The sequence below is a fragment of the Hypanus sabinus genome, chromosome 17, assembly GCF_030144855.1.
Source record: "Hypanus sabinus isolate sHypSab1 chromosome 17, sHypSab1.hap1, whole genome shotgun sequence".
NCBI classification, from domain to species: Eukaryota; Metazoa; Chordata; class Chondrichthyes; order Myliobatiformes; family Dasyatidae; genus Hypanus; species Hypanus sabinus.
Window position 1 is genome coordinate 61,617,736 of NC_082722.1, and position 13,459 is coordinate 61,631,194.

Below are 13,459 nucleotides of genomic sequence, written 5' to 3' on the forward strand. Positions count from 1 at the left end.
ACTTGTAACTGGGTCCTCCAAGAAAAAGAGCACGTCTCTACATTTGTGCTGCTGCTGTTAGTGGAAACCCTTCTGTAGTTGAAAATGGACACTAACGATTAACGTGGATAATGATGTCTGAGTACAATGTCCATCGCCACCATTTCCTTTGCCTTTTGGAAAGCCACCTCACACTGCTTTGACCATTGCCATTTCTTCACATATGATGTGGTGGCATAATAACATACGCCATCCACTTACTTTTACACACCACCCGCAATGAATTATGTAAACAGCAAGAAATACTTAATCAAGCAATATACTTACAATCACAAAAAAGAGAAAACCTGCAGATGCTGGAAATCCAAGCAACACACACAAAATGCTGGAGGAATTCAGCAGGCCAGGCAGCGTCTATGGAAAAGAGTACAGTCCACGTGTCTGGCTGAGACCCTTCAGCAGGATATTGAAATGTTAGATGCACTACAGTACTAAGACAGAAAATATTGCCTCATCTATTGACATTTCTAGCATTTAAAGGTAACATCCATAGCATGGGTGAACAAGAGACAGAAAATTATGTTCTTCAACAAGACCAAGACAGATCTTCCTAACCTTGATATTTACTAACGTTGCCAGTACTGAGTCCCCCTTATCAATAGCTTTATTGTTTACATAATTCATTATGGGTGATATGTAAAAGTAGGTGAATGGCATATGTTATTACGTCACCATGTCATATGTGAACACCCCACTAAAGAAAAAGAAAGCAAAACTAAGTAATCTAAGGATGGCATAGGAAACTCCAGCATATCAAGGGTAAAATAGTGTTAAATGCAAATACCACACCAACTTTTACAAAGTAGTCACTATTGACCAGAAAATTAATTGGTACAAGCACATAGAAATACTGGAACAGGTAAGATGTTGGGTATCCTGCAGCAAATAACCAGCCTCTTGATATTGCAAAGACTTGCTACCACCAACACGGCACAATAAATTACTGTTAAAGAATGCATACAAAAAAATATATATAGATGTTGAACATCTGAAATAATATAAAAAAAACGAACTGCTGCAAACACCACAAGTTAGGTTGCATCCGCTGAAATGAAGCAATTAATGTTCCCGTTATGGGACCCCTTGAAGGATCCTGGACTTTAAAAATTAATTGTTTCTCTTTTCACAAATGCAGCCTCACCTGAGCATTTCTAGCATTCTGTTTATTTCAGAATGCTCTCCATTTTTGTGTCAAATGGTTACTGCGGCGCATCCTGAGTGATAGTGTAGCGGGTAGAACTTGTCACTCGGGCCTTCAGCTTCCACCGCTGGCTCAAAATCTCATGAAAAGGAGAGCTGAATGCATAAGTCTCTCCTTGTCAGTACATCGCCTCTCCAACAGCGAGCCTCATGTAGTGCCTCCTCTCAGGTGACACATGGAAACTGAACTCCTTTTGGACTCAGGCTGAACTACAGAGGATGGGGAGGAGGCCTGGCCCCTGAACACGTAGCACGCACGTCCTGATCTAATGAAGCAGAGCCTCAGCTGTGGATAAGTAGCCTCACTACCTTGTGGGCAGCCTTGCGAGAGACAAAGTCTACGGAAGTAAACCTAGACAGGAAACCTGGAGCGCAGCCCCTAAGGCGGCTGGACGTCACTGAACATCCTTCCTGCAGCTCCTGCAGCCAAGCTGGTTCCAAATGTATTGCTTCGCTTTCCTTTGGACTGCACCGGTGATGAGGTTGAGAAGGATATCTTGAAGACTGGGCATCCCAGGATCTCCACATCTTCCATCCAGGCTTGTGAATGCCATTATCCTTCGAGACAGATGGGTTAAATCACCATCACTCTCCATTTGTTAGGATAAGTAAAACTCCAAAAATATTCAACACTAACCAGGACCAAGCTCTTATCTCACTTAGCTGCCATCAAGATGGCCTCTGTGAGTACCATCCAATAAATGCTCCACAGTTATTCACCTAGGCTACTCCAGCATAATTTCCTTTAGCTGCAGCCTCAACAACCAAAAGGGCAAAGGCAGCATGTGCGTTGGAATATTATCATCCACCTTCAAGGTCACATACCATACTGACTTGAAAATGGATTACTGTTCCATTCTCATTGCCAAGTCTGAATCCTGGAGCTGCCTACTGAAAAGGGACATGGGAGTACCTTCACAAGACAGCCACAGAGGTTCAGGAAAGTAATGCATCATCTTTTTATTGTAGGCAATTAGGAGTAAACAGTAAATTTTGTTTTTGCCTGTGATGTAAAAATCCCCAAAATGAATCAAAGATTATAAAGTACATGCTATTTAACATCACTATTTAGAATTTCCTGATCTTCACTTTTTACCCCAAGTTTACTGTACATTCTGGCATATAAAATAAAAGGATGGCATGGTGGCATAGTGATTAGCACAACAGTTTACATTACCAGCAACCTAGGATCACTTCCCGCCACTGCTGTAAGTACGTTCTCCCTGTGACAGTGGGGTTTCCTCCAGGTGATCTGGTTTCCTCCCACTGTCCGAAGATGTACTAGTTGGTAAGTTAATTGGTCATTGTAAATTGTCCCGTGATTAGGTTAAGATGGCGTGGCTTGAAGGGCTTATTCCGTGCAGTGTCTCAAGAATTAGTAAAAAATAAGGAAGTCAGTTGTGCAACTGTTCTAAACATCTTTGGACTCAGATTTTTGTAAATAAGTTCAGTTAGCTCCATCTACTGTGAAGGTACTATTACTGCAAAAAAATTAAATACTTCAAAATATACAATTGATTTGAAGCAGAGTTTACCACAAATATTATGGCCTATACATAACCTTAAAGTAATGAATTGCACGTGTAGTGACTAATATTGCTTACCACAGTCTACTTCAAACTGCCTTTGGCCATTAGTGATATTATGTTCATCTTTCCTCAGTGTTTCCTTTCCTTGTTCAAAGAACATGTTCCTAATCTTGCTCAGAACATTAATTTGTGATGGATTCTTTATCAGATAAATGATGCACTTTATTTGAAATGAACTTGTGATACACTTTGTAGAACTGTTAGAAACAATAAAACTAATCATGCCTTTAAAGTTAAAGAGATAAATGATGCAGTGGTTCATGTTTCCCCTCTGAAAATAATCCTGTAATTACATTGAAATGAGAGTTAAACGCAGACCTTAAAAATCAGTCGAAGTTAAGTCTATTGTGCTCTCATGGCCAAGCTTTAGCATATGTTATAAAAATGATTATAAATCTCTATGGGGTATAATGCAAGGTTTGAAGTAGTTTAAACTAAATGAAGAGCTTTTTAAATATTGACAGACTGAATCTTGAAAACTTACAGGCTTCCATTTTTAAATTGCTTAGGATATTGCTCACTTGAACTCAGTACAAAACTCAGTACAAAGCTTTATTTAAAGGATGTGAGATAATATCCACAGGGAATGGAATTAGTGATGAAGGTTCTAGTATTGAAAGAGGCGTGCCATGCACCTTTTTGTACCACTCTATCTACTTGCATTGCCCCTTTCAGGGTAGTGTGGACTTGGACGTCTGTACATTGACACTGTTAAGGGTCCTGGTATCACTCTATATTTTCCCCTTACATTTTAACTTCCAAATTAATATTCAACACATATCTAAACGTTACTTCCAAATTTTCGATGATGTTGAAGTGTCCCATGTGGTCTCCAGTCTACTCCTGGAGAATCTTCCAGTGTTTAGATGTGTGAAGGGAGGGCAAACTAGGCAAGAGGATATGTGGTGGATGGAAAAAATCTAAAAAAGTATTGAACATCAGAGGTATTTGCAAGATTGGTCCCTGAATGTGACAGAACTAATGGCTGAGGTGATTAATAAATTGCCTAAGGTATTTGCCTTTGTTGATTAAGCAATGAATATGAGAGCAGAACAATTAAACTAGAACTTTGCAAAATGTTATTTATGGAACAGCTAGGGGACTTGCAATTCCATTGACTCCCGGTTATGATAGAAGCAGGGGGTGTCAGATTGATACCAGGGCTGGAAAGTTATCATCATGAAAGCATAGTCTATGCTGATCTGGTTCTCTTTGAAGCATAGATTGGACAGGGGTTTTAATTGAGGTGCATTAAATTATAAGAGGTCTAGACAATAAGAATAGAACCTCTCCCCTCAGCAGAAAGGTCAATATGAAGAGGGTGGAGATTTAAGGTAAATTATTCATTCAGAAAAATTAGGGAGTTATTGAGAAAAGCATATTTTAATTCAAGAATACAACAGGAGCCTGAAACTCACTCATTGAAGATGATGATGACAAATTTTCTACATTTCGGGATTCCATGGGTGACCATTGAAAAGCCAAGTCTTTCGGGGCTATAGACCATGAGCTGGGAAATAGGATTAACTTATAGGTCACTTTTAACATGCAATGGATGCACAGGATGTTGCCACTTTCTGTGCTGTAAATTTCTACAATTCTGTGAAAATGCCTGTGAACAACCTAGTCCTGTATTGGACGCTCAATGTTTTAAGATGCACATCTTTAAGTTATTTATTTCTTGCCTTTCCCCATCTTCCCACTCTTCTTTCACAACCCGTGCCCAGACATAGCTCTTCCACTCACTGAGCATCTGACGTAATTTTCTATCCACAACACTCAGCAAAATAGGTAGGGGGAGCACTCTAACCCATCAAATCCATCCACTGTCTAAGATTGCTCAACACTAACACTGATTGCTCATTGAGGACATTGCCCCAAGTCTCCTTATTGATCTTCAACCCTCCTTTTCTCTCCATTTAAAGCACCATAATAAATCTTGGCAAAATTGTTTAGTGCTTCTGACTGGAGAAGAAGTTCTAGGCAAATATCCCATTTAAACTTTTTTTTCACCATGATTTGGACTTCCTTACAGTGGATGTTGCTTTAAGAAAGGAACATTGGTGTCAAATATTACTTTATATTGTATGAGGTTAATCTTCAAGGACAGTAATAGGAAAGTGTTTAATTTTACATGAAGTCAGTGGAACTGAATTTCAAAAATAGCATTCAATGCATACTTCCTTGAATATACCTTGTACATTTGTAAAATGCAACAGGGAATAAATTTGTTCTCCATTTAAATCCATTTAGGCTTTACTTGAGTTATTTTTCCATGCATTAATAACTTAGCAACAAATCCAAAGGATTGTAACGTTGGTGCAGCATCAAACATTAACTCAACATTTCCTTTATTTTCTTAATGTTGTTTCAAAATAAATCTCTTTAAGTGCATGGTTTTGTAATTGACTCACCAAAACATGTTTCTGTAGTCACTTCCTCAAAAAATCAATTGAGTCCATTTTGTTTTGAAAATCATTTAAATCTACTCCTCATCTCAACCAACAAAAAGTTTTTTAGTAAAGTGACAAACAGTTTTCCAGCTTAAAAAATATTAAGAATGGTATATGGGCTCTGAATTCTGACATCAAACCGAATATATTTCTGCAATGTAAGGTATTTTTAGCCAGGTTATTGATTCCCACTGTAGCCCTTAGCCTTCCAATGAGGCTCACAAACAGGACTCAGAAGTGCTGTGTTCATGTTGGAGGAGATGAGCCGAAGAATGGTTAATAAAATTTAAATTTCTTTGGCATTACTAAGGAGCCTCCAGAAATGGATTAATTGAACTAAAAGGTATTGTAATTAACAGGATTGGAAAAGCTGGGCATTAACGTCTTATTCTGAAATGAGTCTAATTAGCTATCAGAAGTCATTAGCTACACATCACTTGTGTGGAAAAGTCTAATGATTACTCCCACTGCCAAAATCTCTGTAAAATGCTCATTAAATATTGGAATGTTACAAAATATGTAGTTATTGGGGAGCTCTGACAAAGAGGAAAAGTCCATATATTTTCATGTCTCTTTCAAAATATATCAAAATACATACATTAATTTTTAAAAATATTGGCACTGTAGTATACCATGAAATGCAGCACACCAAGACCCTGCGTTACGCTTGTCTGTGTTGATTCAGTATAGTGCTCTGGAGTTAAGCCACTCATATATGCAGTGATGACTGGCCCTGGACTGAATCCCTGTGCTCCACTGGGATTCCTGCCGCAACATTCGGAGTGCAGAGGCTGCCTAGAAGAACTGTCGTTGGGTGGGTGGAGCAGGCTCAGCACTAAATTCGACCATAAGACGCAGGAGCAAAATTAGGCCATTTGGCCTATCGAGTCCGCTCCACCATTCAATCATGGCTGATCCTTTTCTCCCCTCCTCAGCCCCATTCCCCGGCCTTCTCCCTGTAACCTTTGATGCCTTGTCCAATCAAGAATCTATCAAGCTCTGCCTTAAATACACCCAACGACCTGGCCTCCACAGCTGCCTGTGTTAACAAATTCCATGAATTCCCCACTCCCTGGCTGAAGAAATTTCCCTACAACTATTTTAAATGGATACCCCGCTATCCTGAGGCTATGGCTATCATGTTCCAGAACCACCCTCCCACCCCACACCATGAAAAACATCCTTTCCATATCTACTGCGTCTAGGCCTTTCAATATTCAAAAGCTTTCAGTGAGATCGCCCCTCATCCTTCTAAATTCCAGCAAGTACAGACAGAGAACTATCAAACATTCCTCATATGATAATCCTTGCATTCCTGGAATCACCTTTGTGAATTGTGGGTCACTTGGGTAGTGTGTGCCCTTGTTGTCTCTCATTATCTTTTGGATCTAATGAAAGTTGCTTTCTTGCTTTCTTCTAGCCCAGGGACTTCTCTGAGGTAAGAAGCCTAATGACCAGCCACAGCCATATTACTCACCAAGAAGAAATAGTTAGAGACAGTTTAGGATCTGATCAGCACATGGAACAACCACTGCCCTCTTCAATAACGTTGGATGTGGTGTTAATCCTTGTCCAGACACCAGGCTAAGTCAAAGTTCAAAAGGTTCAAAGTTTATTAAGAAAATATGGATAGTATATACAACCTTGAGATTCATCTCCTTACAGGCAGCCACAAAACAAAGAAACCCAGTAGAACCCGTTTTAGAAAGAGACTGTCAAACATCCAATGTGCAGACCAAAAAACAAATTGTACAAACAATAAAACTAAGCAGATAACATTTAGAATTGAGGTTCATGGAAGTGAGTCCACAGGACACAAAGCCTGTCACAGTCGATCCAGGAGCCCATTAGTTACAGGCCACAGCCTCAGTTCGGCGCAGAAATGAATAAACCTCGTGGACCAGTGAAATTAACACCCACCCGTCCCTCACCTCCGGCCCCAACAGCCTGACCTTTTCAATCTGGCCCAGCACTTAAAATGGCCAAACAGCAGGTTGTTCCTCACTCTCGGACCTGGGCCCTACCACTTCTATAAATTCTTAGGACCTGGTCCCACCACCATGATTTGGCACATACTTGAGCTTTCCAGTTTGGCCTGGCACTTAAATCGGTCAAACCTCAAACCTCAGCTTATTCCTTGCTCTCAGAACCAAACAACTCTTCTTCAAAAAGTAGTATCATGGCATCTTCTACATCTACTGTTGAGAATAGATGGGCCTCTGTTTAATCTATCAGCTCATGGCTAATCGATATTCGATCGTTTTAACACAAAATACAGTATTCTGAAGAGGACTGGTTCATGGACCTCTGGTTTCATCCTTGTGAAGTCAATAATCAGCTCCTAAAGCAGGGTCTCAACCCAAAATGTCAATTTACACCATTTGCCTTTATAGCTGCTGCTTGGCCTGTTTAGTGTACTGTTTATGTTCTAAATTAAAGTAAGTGTGTTCTCTTTTGTCTTCAGCATCAACAAATTGTCTTGTACAAGCTGCTTACAAAATTCATTAAAAACATGTTTTAAACAACAAATATGGGTTGCTAGGCTCTTGCTGGGAAAAGAATACATGACTGGTTGGTTCTGAACTCAAAAATGCTGGAGGCAGGTTGTTGAGGGAGTAGTGGGTTCACATCATAGCAGAAAGGTAGCAGATGGCAAGGTTGTATGCAGGAATTGGTGCAGAGCTGGAGACATGGGTGATGTCGTGTTATAAAATGTTCACATTTCTCGTTTGATTAGAGTTGAATAATGTTCAATAAAACATGGAGCTCTTCCTCACTGCACTGGATGACAGATATGCCCACACAATGAGATTTACAGGAAGGTGGTTCCTGCTCGGCTTTGCTGCCTGCCACACTTCCTACAGTGCCCTTAGGTCAGCTGCAGGGTCATCAGCCAGAGACCATCATTCATCGATGTTTCGCTGCCTTAGCGCTGGTACATCTCCTGGTGAGCATTAAATTATACCACAGACCAAAACAATTTTACTGTTGTTATCACAATTATCCATTACCACCACCTGCATTCTAAGATCACTAAGGACAGACAAAAAATTCAGTAAAGGAAATATGAATATACTTTTCCTTTTACCAGGTCTAAAGTTGAAATGCCTGGTGAAGAAAGAAATTAACTGCCATATTTTCGGAAGAAATTCTCTTTTGCAGATACAAATTAGTTTGAATGTACTGTTCTAATAGTTTTTTGATGTAAAACTTCAATTCTATTTCCGTAAGGTTCTCTGGCCTGCTGAATATGTGAATTTACTATTGCTGGTAACCACACCAAGAGCAAACCCATGTTTATTGTTTGGTTTGCAGCTCCAGAGACACTTGGCCTTTCCTTGTATAATCACCAAGGCTCTAATATTTATTTTTGTGAAGTAATTCCAGGACAATGCACATAAATCCAGCTGAGACTGAAGAAATGTCTTGGACAAATTTGGCTTTGTTTTTATGACTTCATTGCCCCCTCTTGACCTGTTGATGTCTTATATTGCCTGAAATATTATTCTTACAATAATTCCTGAATTGGGCATTAAACAAGTATCAAAGATCTCTGCTTTCAAAAAGAATCATTGCTAATAAATAAACAAAAGGAGCAAGATTTGTCTGCTTTTAATAATATTGTGTTCTCATTTAATGCTTCAAATTTTTGAAGAATATCACTGAACACTTGTTATGTTCCTATTGCGAAAGACTCTGGGACTTCCTCAAGGAAACTTTCTGGTGATGCAAGGAGTCAGTTGTTTTGAGACACAGCCTGCTGTCTGGATCTAATACTCTAGTGTGGCAGATCTTAGGCATCCAATCAATTTTCATCAATCTTAATGTCGAGGTGACTCTATTTTGGTTTTAGCACTTGGCTTAAACTGCCTGAGCATATTTGCTTCCTCATAAATCACCTTTCCATTGTGGATATGAAGTGAGTAGAGTGAATGCCTCCTCCCAACTGACCATTCATTATTCACTAAACCTCTTGTCACCTGCATGAACACCCCTTTGGGCAATTAGTCCCACTTGCTTTTCACTCTATCACAGACATTCCCTTTCATTTTCTCCTTTCTGCCTCTGCTTCATCCCCTCCCAAACATTTGTGCATCTTAAAACCCACACATCTCCAAATTTCTCCATTTCTGATGGGAATTCATTATACTGCTTTGTATCTTGCCAGACATTGCAGGTGTCATTCCAATGATTTCACGTTTTATATAATAAAATGGATATCTAGCATATTTTACTAACAGAAGCCAGAGACGAACAGCTGGGCTGCTAGTCCTGAGACATATCATTCACTTAGATATCACTTAGTGTTTTGATTTCTGACATTGTCCATTGGCATCTTTCTTTGCTGATGCCAAAAAATGAGGAAATAAGATTCTTGTAGGTTGGGAAAAAAATCCCACACTACAGAAACCTAAATACAACAGAATTATCAATGAAACAAAATAGCACCCAGTATATGAAAAAAAGAAACAACTACAAATGCTGGAAATGAGGAATAAAATGTTGGAAAACAGAGAAATAAGATAGTCTAGATAGTAGAGAATGTGGGCGAAGGTGATGTTTGGATAAAGGCATTTTTCTGATAGGGATGATAAATGGGAGTAATGATTAAGTGCTTTTCTTTCTCAATTCTCATGAAGAGACTGGACCTGAAGTGTTAATTCTTTTTCTTTCCTCAGATGCTGACTAGTCTGTGCAGCATTTTCTGTTTGAAGAAAACATTAAGCTGGATCCCACTGTTTGAAGAAAACGAGCTATACAAATCTTGGCATTTCACAAATATACAATTTGCAAACAACATTCAGAGCTTCAAAAGAATCGATTTGTTTTTGAATATGTGTGCCAACAATGAAAACAATGTTTGTTTCATAATTTACTGCTGTTACAAACTGCCTGATTTATTTGCCCTTTTAGTGAGTAAGGTTGTACATAGGCAAACAAGAATGATAGGCTATTTACTGCTTCTCCTCTTAGAGTCATAGAACACTGCAGTGCATAAAAAGACCCTTTGGCCCATCTAGTCTGTGCTAAACTATCAATCTGCTTAGTCCCATCAAGCTGCACCTGGACCATAACCCTCCATTCTCCTCCCATTACTGCACCTATCCAAATTTCTTTTAAATTTTGAGATCAAACCCCCCATCCACCACTTCCACTGGCAGCTCATTCCAGTCTCTTTCAGTTAATCAGCATTGATCAGTGGGAGTACAGCAAGACAGCATCCAAAATATTTGGGGTTGGAGCATCTGATTGCATGTTACAGAATCAGGTTCATTATCACTATCTTGTGGTACAGTGCAAATGTCTAGGGCACAAATCTATAGATAGGGTATCTGAGACTTTTGCACGGTACTGTAGTAATTTTATGTATTAAACTGTACTACTACTGCAAAAAGAAAAAAATTTTGTGATGTGAGTGATGATAAACCTGATTTTGATTAAGATCTCTATTGTAACTGTAAGTGGAAAGGAGGCAGGGAGAGGGGGATCATGGTTGAGAAAAGGGGAAGGGAGAGAGGAGGGAGCGAGAAGGACCAGAGAGACATTCTGTACTGATCAATAAACCAATTGTTTACAATCAAATAACCTTGCCTGGTGCCAGAACCAGGTGTGTCTGCACCCACACTACCCGCCCCTAGCACTCTTTCTCTGCCACCTATCACACAACCCTCCCCTGGGGCTCCATCGTCACCATTCCTAACATCCTTTGCTCCTGCCAGATTTAAAACTTGCTCTCCACTTCGCATTGATACATACAGTATCGTGCAAAAGTCTTAGGCATCCTAGCTATATATATGCACTTAAGGTGTTTGCACAATACTGCATATAACAAGAAATCTGTTGTTTTGCAGCAGTAGTTGAGTGAAAATACATAACAATTTCTAAATATTAGGAAGTAGTACAAAGAAGCCCATAGAGTTAATCCATAATTTTGCAGAAGAATAAAAAAAACAAATCTGCAATATGGAAAGTTGTTGCATAACTCTTACGTTTTTGACAGTTTCTATATCACCGCTAAATTTGTGGTTTCTGTTGTTTAACTTGCTAACACAAATTATGTAGGTTATGAAAACTGGACCGAATGAAAGTGTTTGTTACACTTGGAAAGACTTTATTCACTCATAAAGCGTAGTCGTCCAGATGATTTGGATTTACTCTGGAATTGGAAAAACATCAGATTCAATTTATTTTGACTGTCTTACATAACATGAGATTTGTTGTTTTGCTGCAGAAGTTCAGTGAAAAGACATAAAAATACTATAAATTACAAAATAAGTAAACCAATAAATCAAATTAAAAGGAATAATGAAGTATTCTTCATGGGGTCGTGGACCATTCAAAAATCTAATGGTGGAGAGGAAGAAGCTGTCCTGAATAATTGAGTTTGAGTCGTTGGTCTCCTGTACCTCCTCTTTGAATGTAGAAAATGGTAGGACATGCCCTAGATGGTGAAGACCCTCAATGACGGATGCTGCACTTTTGAGGCACTGCCTCTTGAAGATGGTTTTGCTGATGGGAAGCTCTGCAACACTCTGCAGCCTTTTGCAATCATGTGCAATGAAATTACCACATCAGATTGTGTTGCAACCAGTCAGAAAGCTCTCCACCTGTAGAAATTTACGGGAGTCTGCTACGTTTTGTGGCTTCAAAATATTAAACTAATTGAAAGGAAGTCACGGGAGTCCAAAATGCAGGTCCAACTTCGAGTTTATTTTACACGAGGTGCACACGTGGTATTATGATGACTTACGCAACTGACGAATCTTTACATATAACCTTTAATTACTTATTTAAATGAGCAAGAATGTTTAATCAACCAATATAGACACAAGATTACTCAAATATTACATAAATATTACATACGCAACATCCTTAGCAACTTACCAAACCGCCTCAAGATCTTAACAAAGCAGAGCTGTTGGCATACCTTCTTCATTATTGAATTTATGTGTTGAGCCCAGGACAGATCCTCTGAAATGTTGACGTCAAGGAACTTAGAGCTGTTCAACCTTTCTTTCCACTGCTGACACCTCAATGAGGACTGGGTGTCTTCGTAAGTCCTCAGTCAATTCCTCCTTCCTGTTGATGCTGTGTGCGAGGTTGTTGTTGCACAACAGTCAACCAGTTGATCTATCTTGATCTTGTACGCCTTCTTTTCACCATCTGAGATTTTACCAACAACAGTGGTGTCATCTGCTAACTTATAAATGGTGATTGAGCTATATTTGGCTACACAGTCTTGAGTGTAGAGGGTAGAGGAACAATTTAATGAAACTTAGCTTGACCTTTTATGTTCTCTTTCTGACAAAGATTGTATGCATTTTATAATAAAAATGAATGTTAAAAGACTCGCCATACATGGAATCAATGTAAATGTAAAAATCATAGCAGGAAGCAGGAGTGAACTCAAAATAATACATCTCAGTTAGGTAACTTAGCATTTTTGCAAGCCACTAATGTGTTAACCTATTAATAAGGCATCCCATTTCAAAGAACAGAATGTTAGTATTTATAATTACTAAAAACCTTATTAGAATATGCATCATTTATATCAACATGGGGTAGGAGTGGGCCTGTTTATTAAATGTTAACCCTTTTGTTCCTTTCTTATGTTTTGTGGTGTCTAACTTGCAACAGCCAACATTACACATATGAGGCCAGTAACAGGGCCACTCAATCCAGTGTGAGTCTGGAAGAAGACTGCATGGGCTTCAAGCAGCAGGGAATCTTCAGTCATTGCCAGTTCCAGTTAATCTGCCATGAACACTTGAATATTTCACTGCAACTCAAAGGAATTAAGAACAGCGTTCTTATTTGGGCTGTAATTAATGAACTGTCACCTTGCAATTCTTCACAATATTTAGAAACCTGATCACATGACAATTCCATAGTCTTATTTATCAAATACATGAAAGTATATGGCACTAGGATTTTTTGATTTCTACTCTACTATTGGCATATTAACACTGTCATGGGCTAGTACACTCACCCCTGGATCAAAAGATTCAGGTTCTACCAGGCCCATTCAATGTACATAAACATTAAGTAAACAGCACTAAAAGTTCAGCAACATTTTCAACATGTTATACATCTGAGCCCCAGGCAATTTTTTTCCTTCGTGGTTATACCGCCACTAGTGAGAGCTAATTCATAGTATCAAAATATCTCCTAGAGTCT

General features: G+C 39.0%; 1 long non-coding RNA gene across 2 annotated transcripts in view; it reads left to right on the forward strand.

Annotated features, from left to right (window-relative positions):
* Window positions 1-12,625, forward strand: part of LOC132406996 (uncharacterized) — a 59,296-nt gene extending 46,671 nt beyond the window's left edge. Inside the window, exons 3-4 of one of the 2 annotated variants that reach the window (XR_009516330.1) lie at window positions 8,019-8,228; window positions 9,961-12,625. This is a non-coding gene — a long non-coding RNA (uncharacterized LOC132406996). The remainder of the gene's footprint in view (window positions 1-8,018; window positions 8,229-9,960) is intronic. The other variant, XR_009516331.1, reaches the window with a different exon arrangement.
* The last annotated feature ends 834 nt before the right edge of the window (window positions 12,626-13,459 follow it).